Genomic DNA, 7,332 nt, shown 5'->3' on the forward strand with positions numbered 1-7,332 from the left:
GGATCGTCACGACCGACGCCTGGATTATCTGGAGTGATGGACGCGTCCGCTGGGAGGTCACCTCAGGGACGTACGGGTGAGTCTACCACTGATGTGGTGCCGGGGATGTGTGGGGGGGATGTGGGGGGGATATTGTCAATGTCACAGATGCAATTGTTGTTTAGAGGGATGCAGGAGTATTTTATGAGAATTGTGCCAGGCGTAGAGCAGTCGCCAGCGAGGGTATGGGGCGCTGCTAGTGAGGCGTCTGCTAGTGCGGCAGGGAGTGCGGTTGCTAATGAGGCGATTTCTGGTGCAGCTGCGGCAGTGATTGCGGGTGTTAGTGAAGTGGCGCCGGTTGTGGGTGCCGTAGTGGCTGTGGGAAAAGCAGTTGACGAGGCGGCTAGTACAGCTAAGAAGGTGGTGGAGGATGTGCGTTTGGCTGACGCCGCTAAAGGTGAGGTTTATGTGTGTTTTGAGGGCCCGCTGGGGGCACATTTGAAGGTGGAGATTAGGGAAAAGATATGGAAAGATGAATATGTTGAGATTTTTTCTTTGCTGCCGTTAGAGAAGTTTAATTTGGACCGGTGGAAACCGGATGAAAGTAAGAAGGAGGAGGAGGAGCGGCGGCGGTATCGTTTGATTCCACGGACTTTTGCGAATTGGCTGCAGGCCTTCGCTATCTTGGCTAGTGTGGTGGGTGAGAAGGCGCCGGAGAACTGTTCGGCGCTATTCTGTTATATGGATTCGGTAGGGGAGGCGTATCGTGTATACGGTGGTAATGCGTGGTTGCGGTATGACGAACAGTTTCGTCAGCGGAAGTCGGTGCGCCCGTCGTTGCGATGGGATCACAAGGATATCAGTTTATGGATGCGTCTGATGTCTGCGCCAAAACAGGGGCAGCAGCCCTTTCGTGATGCGGCCGGCGGTCAGGGGTCAGCAGCGGGTCGGTCAGGATCCTCAGGAAAGGGGTGTTGCTGGCAGTATAATGAGGGGCATTGCAAGTTCGGCCCAGATTGTAGGTACAAGCACGAGTGCTCCGGTTGCGGAGGCGCCCATGGTTTGTCCAGATGCTTCAAGAAGCATAAGGGCAGGCAGGGAGATGCTGAGCAGAAGAGGGGCGACGCCGGTGAGGGTGGAAAGGATGCTCCCGTTTTTAAGGGGCTATCCAAATAAGAAAGTGGCGGATTTGTTGTGGTTAGGATTTTCAGAAGGTTTTCGGATTCCTTGTACGTCGGTTGGACGTGACGGGGTAGTCCGTAATTTGTCGTCTGCTTTGGCGCGGCCTGATCTGGTTACGGATAAGCTGCTGAAGGAGGTGGCTTTGGGCCGCATGGCGGGGCCGTTTTCCTCCCCGCCTGTTCAGAATTTGCGTGTTTCCCCGTTAGGTTTGGTTCCAAAAAAGGAGGTGAATAAATTCCGCCTTATTCATCACTTGTCTTATCCGGAAGGCGAGTCGGTGAATGACGGCATTGATCCGGCCCTGTGCGCGGTCAGTTACACTAACTTTGATGCGGCGGTTGTTTGGGTTCGGAAATACGGGAAGGGCTCTCTGTTAGCGAAAACTGACATTGAGGCCGCTTTTCGTTTATTGCCGGTGCATCCGGATAGTTTTTGTTTGCTGGGATGTTATTGGCAGGAGGAATATTTTGTGGATTGTTGCCTCCCGATGGGCTGCTCCATTTCATGCGCTTATTTTGAGATGTTTAGCACGTTTTTGGAGTGGGTGGTCCGTCGGGAGGCGCAGGTGCAATCTGCCCTACATTATCTGGATGATTTCCTGTTTATCGGTCCGCCGGGTACCTATGTGTGTGCAGGATTGCTACACACTATGGAGAGAGTGGCAATGGATTTTGGGGTACCTTTGGCGCCTGAGAAAACTGAGGGACCCACGACGGTCATTAAGTTTTTGGGAATCATGATTGATTCAGATAACATGGAGTGTCGCTTGCCTGATGATAAGTTGCTGGAGATGAGAGAGTTGGTGGCGAGTGCGCTGCGCAGGAAGAAGATACAATTGCGGGACTTGCAATCCTTGTTGGGGCATTTGAATTTCGCTTGTAGGATTATGCCCATGGGGCGGGTGTTTTGCAGGCGGTTGGCGAATGCTACCGCAGGGGTGCATTCCCCTCATCATTTCATTAGGTTGTCGGCGGAGTTGAAAGCTGACTTGTTGGTGTGGGGGGAGTTTTTGCAGACCTATAATGGGCGGTCGGTGCTCATGTATCAGCCGGTGTCTAGTGTGGACTTGGAGCTGTATACTGATGCATCAGGTGCATGTGGATTTGGGGCTTATTTCCAGGGGCAGTGGTGTGCAGGAGTTTGGCCTGATACATGGCATGAATGTGGTTTTGTCCGTAACTTGGCTCTGCTGGAATTGTTCCCGATTGTGGTGGCTGCGGAGTTGTGGGGGGATTGTCTGCGGGACCGGAGAGTGCGTTTCGTATGTGACAATCTAGGTGTCGTTCAGGCTGTTAATGCGCAGACAGCTAATTCTCCGCCAGTCGTGCGACTATTGCGACATTTAGTTTTGAGAGGTCTGATGTTGAATGCGCATTTTGTGGCAGTGCATATTCCTGGGGTGCTGAATTCTGTGGCTGATTCCCTTTCTCGTCAACAGTGGGACAGGTTTCGTCTGCTGGCGCCGGGGGCGGAGTCTCATGGCCTGCCTTGTCCAGAGCATCTGTGGAAGGTGGTGTGACAATGGCGATGTCGCTTGTGGAAAGGTCTGTTAGTGCGGTCACGTGGCAGAGGTACAGTGCGGTGTGGCAAGTATGGGAGACGTTGTTGGAAAATGCGCAGGCAGGTATTGCAGATCGGCAGGCGTGTGTGCTGTATTTTATAGGAAATGCGTACAGTGAGGGGTCGTCTGCAGCAATGGTCGCTCGCAGTTTGTCGGCCTTGGCTTTTTGGTTTAAGAAGAAAGGTGAGGAGGACGTGACTAAGTCCTTTCTGGTGCGGCAGGCAATGAAGGGTTTCAGGAGGGGTTCCGCAGTTAGGGATCTCAGGAAGCCGGTGTCATTTGAGCTGTTGGTAGCGATTTGTGAATTGTTGAGGGAGGTTTGTGTTTCAGCATTTGAAGTGCGGCTATTTACACTGGCCTTTTCTTTGGCTTTCTTTGGGGCGTTCCGGATATCGGAGTTGGTGTCGGCCAGTAAGAGTGTGGCAGGGGGTTTATTGTATGCTGATGTGGATTTGGATGGCTCCTGCCTTTCTTGTTTGCTCCGTAGATCTAAGACAGATCAGGAGGGGAGAGGTTTTGTGGTGCGTTTGTATGAGTTACCAGGGTCGCGGGTGTGCCCGGTCCGCTGTTTTCGGGAGTTTGTTGCGGTGAGGCCTGAGGGCCCGGCATCCTTGTTGGTTCATGCAGACGGGCTGTCTCTGTCAAAATTCCAGTTTTCACAGGTGTTCAAAAAATGTATCCTGTTGTCCGGCAGAGGGGGAGCAGGTTTTAGCTCTCATTCCTTTAGAATTGGCGCAGCTACGGAAGCAGCTCGGTGGGGTTTATCCCCGGCGATGGTTAAGAAGATTGGTAGGTGGGAGTCAGACAGATACAGGTTGGATGTGCGGCCTCACTTGCTTTGAGGCGGTGGTGATAAGATGTGCTGGAGGTGGATATGGAGTAGTTACGTTGTTGTTTTGTGTTGTTTTAGGTGCAGGTCCCTGCTTGATTTGGATCATGGGGCACTCCTACGTACACTGGGGAGGTGTGCGTGCTGATGTTCGTCCGGCCGGACGGCAGTTGGGCATGGATCACGCAGAGGTGCAGGTCAGATGGTTGGGCCTGCGGGGCATGCTGTGGTGTAGGCTGTTACCAGAGGTACAATTTTATGCGGGATTGGACAGGGCGCCGGATATCTTAGTGGTGCACCTTGGCGGCAATGATTTGGGCATTCGGTCGTCCAGGGATTTAGTGAGGGATGTGAAGATTGACCTTTTGCGGTTGTGGTCGGCGTTCCCAGGAGTGGTTATTGTATGGTCTGATATTGTGGCTCGCAAGGTGTGGCGGCAGGCACGTTCCATACATAGCTTAAACAAAGCGCGAGCAAAGGTCAACAAGGTAGTTGGCAGGTTTGTGGCACGCAATGGCGGTGTTGTGGTGAGGCATAAGGAGTTGGAGGGTAGAGAGGTAGGTTTCCTCAGGGCGGATGGTGTTCATCTAAACGAGGTGGGTCTGGATATGTGGACCTTGGACATTAAGGAGGGCATGGAGAAAGCCCTGCAGTTGTGGAGGGACAATCATGTGTAAGGGGTCACACATGATTGTCGTGGCGGTAGGAGGAGGGGTCTTTGGAGGCACGGAATGAGAAGGAGAAGCAACAATGGAGATTGTTGCAAGAGAACTCGGGGCGTTTAACCCGGGATAGTATTGGAGGGGCTGGGGAGTGGTTACCCAGCTCATATATATTCCTGATGGGCAGGGTCCCCAGGAAGGGAGAGAGAGGTCTTGGACATGGTTGGTGCCCTCGGGTCAGGTGCAGAACGGCTGTAGGGTAAGGGGTCCAGACCTAATAAGGAAACGATGGAGTTTAATGATTGAAGTGCCTTCAAGGATCCTTTATCTGGAGTTGGGAAATAGAGCAGGATGTTATCATGGAGTTATGATGTGTTTATGGTTATGCTCTTTTTCAGAAAAAAGGTGTGTTTAATAAATGGCTGCTGTGGCCTTTACACCAAAATTCATGTGTGGTCTCTTATTGGGGTTTGGGGTGTAAGGTCGTAGATAGCGGAAGCATCAAACATACCTTAAGTCAAGTAAGCCCAGCGTAATGTAGGCGCAGCCGTAATGAAGCAAGCGCATGACTAGGTGTTTGGGAGTTCTAGGCTATTATGTATTAGGTATTATGTGTTAGGCTATATTTGTAGGGATGGGAGGGTTATGTGAAAGGGGGCATGGGGCAAAATGTATCTATATGTGGTGGGTGGAGAATAAAGTATATAAGTCCATGCGGGGAAGAGGCAGCCCTCTTTCCCGCTGGACAACAGGAGAAATTTTTGTCCCGCCCGCCCTCCCAGTATTTTCTCCTGTTTATGGGAATTTGTCGGTTGGGGTTTTGTTTTGTCACAGTAGCAATGGCGGTAGGAGGAGGGGTCTTTGGAGGCACGGAATGAGAAGGAGAAGCAACAATGGAGATTGTTGCAAGAGAACTCGGGGCGTTTAACCCGGGATAGTATTGGAGGGGCTGGGGAGTGGTTACCCAGCTCATATATATTCCTGATGGGCAGGGTCCCCAGGAAGGGAGAGAGAGGTCTTGGACATGGTTGGTGCCCTCGGGTCAGGTGCAGAACGGCTGTAGGGTAAGGGGTCCAGACCTAATAAGGAAACGATGGAGTTTAATGATTGAAGTGCCTTCAAGGATCCTTTATCTGGAGTTGGGAAATAGAGCAGGATGTTATCATGGAGTTATGATGTGTTTATGGTTATGCTCTTTTTCAGAAAAAAGGTGTGTTTAATAAATGGCTGCTGTGGCCTTTACACCAAAATTCATGTGTGGTCTCTTATTGGGGTTTGGGGTGTAAGGTCGTAGATAGCGGAAGCATCAAACATACCTTAAGTCATGACACATTGTGTAGCATCTATTTTTTACATCGTCTTGTATTCCTGAGGGTCTTGATATTTTTGGAATATTTCTTACAGATTTGAGCATGTTCGTGATGGAGGTTTATTCACCACACGCCAGCGGATTTATGATCAGAACGAAGATTATAGCGGTTCCTTTCATGTTGGCATCCATCTGTATTTTTTATGCAATGTTTTTGAGTATAGTGGTTTTTTGATTGGGTGGGCTATGGTTGATGCTCTATCATCATTATATAAATCTCGTGTTCTGTGCGGTATAGGTGTCCGACATGTTTTGTTGGACAGATATTACGAGCATTCCCTAGAAAGTCTTTTAATCACTTTGAGTGATTCGATTTATGTAGGCGAATTAACACTAAAGAGTATTTGATGACACTAACTTTTAGTGATTGATATCATGTAGTAATATGAACCTGATCCCTTCTCCTTCCGTCTGCCCTGTTCACATGTGACTTAACATCACGGAATGAAGGCTTTTTTATCATCATTATATAAAACTCGTGTTTTGTGCGGTATTATTGTCCAACATGATTTGTCGGACAGAAGTTACAAGCATCCCCTAGAAAGTTTTTGAATCACTTCGGTGATCCGATTTATGTAGGCGGTTTAACACTAAATAGAATTTGATGACATTAACTCCTAGGGATTGATATCATGTAGTAATATGAACCTGATCCCTTCTCCCTCCGTCTGCCCTGTTCACATGTGACTTAAACAGAGTGAAGGCGTTTTTAATTATTGAATTAATTTTGCCTCAAAATATACAGATATGGAGCTGCAGTATGATGGATTCTTGTTATGACTGAGGATGTCTTATATTTAACTTCTAGTGATTGATATCATGAAGTAATATGAACCTGATCCCTTCTCCCTCCGTCTGCCCTGTTCACATGTGACTTATACAGAGTGAACGCGTTTTTAATTATTGAATTAATTTTGCCTCAAAATATACAGATATGGAGCTGCAGTATGATGGATTCCTGTTATGACTGAGGATATCTTACATTTATACATACTTTGATCATTATTTTTGATCGAACGCTGGTCTTTATTTTTTGCACAGCAGAGATGATTGATTGCTGAGCATGCACAGTAGAGCTCTGTGATCGTAGCTGGAACCTGGAGTGTGGTGAACTTTCCTCCTTCACTTTTCTATTGTAATAACAATGATTGATATATTATTGATGATGATGTATTAAAGATGGATTACACATTGTAGTTTTGCACGTTTTTGAAGATTATATAACTATTTGATGTATGTCATTAAGACTAATGTATGCTTCACCTGGGAGACCAGATTCACGATGTTCACTGGTTGGAATGGGCCATGTGATCATTTGTATTCACCCATTTATAACGATGTTTTTAGACATAATGTTAGGCTTGACAAAGACCCTTCACTCACTATGGGTCGAAACGTTGCTTGTCGTTTGTGGATGTCTTGACAATAAAACCACTTTGATGATTTGAAGACGTGTGCTGTTGTCCTACTACTTCTTTGGATCTCCACAGGATATGTCATAAATGTCAGATAGATGGGAGTCCCACCTCTGTGACCGGCGCCTATCTCCAGAACGAGGCCCCCTAAACAGTGGCGGATTAAGTAGGCCATAGGCCCTGGGCTGTTACCCAAATATGGGGCCCCCCTACTCCTCCGCCGCCCTGCCACTACCTTTTTGTGCAAGCATTAACAGTTGGATGTTTCGATTCCCCTTGTCAAAGGGCTGCGTCCCTACATACTGACAGTATCACACTGTGCAGGGACACATCCT

The sequence above is a fragment of the Rhinoderma darwinii genome, unplaced genomic scaffold (genome assembly GCF_050947455.1).
Source record: "Rhinoderma darwinii isolate aRhiDar2 unplaced genomic scaffold, aRhiDar2.hap1 Scaffold_130, whole genome shotgun sequence".
In the NCBI taxonomy this organism is placed as follows: domain Eukaryota; kingdom Metazoa; phylum Chordata; class Amphibia; order Anura; family Rhinodermatidae; genus Rhinoderma; species Rhinoderma darwinii.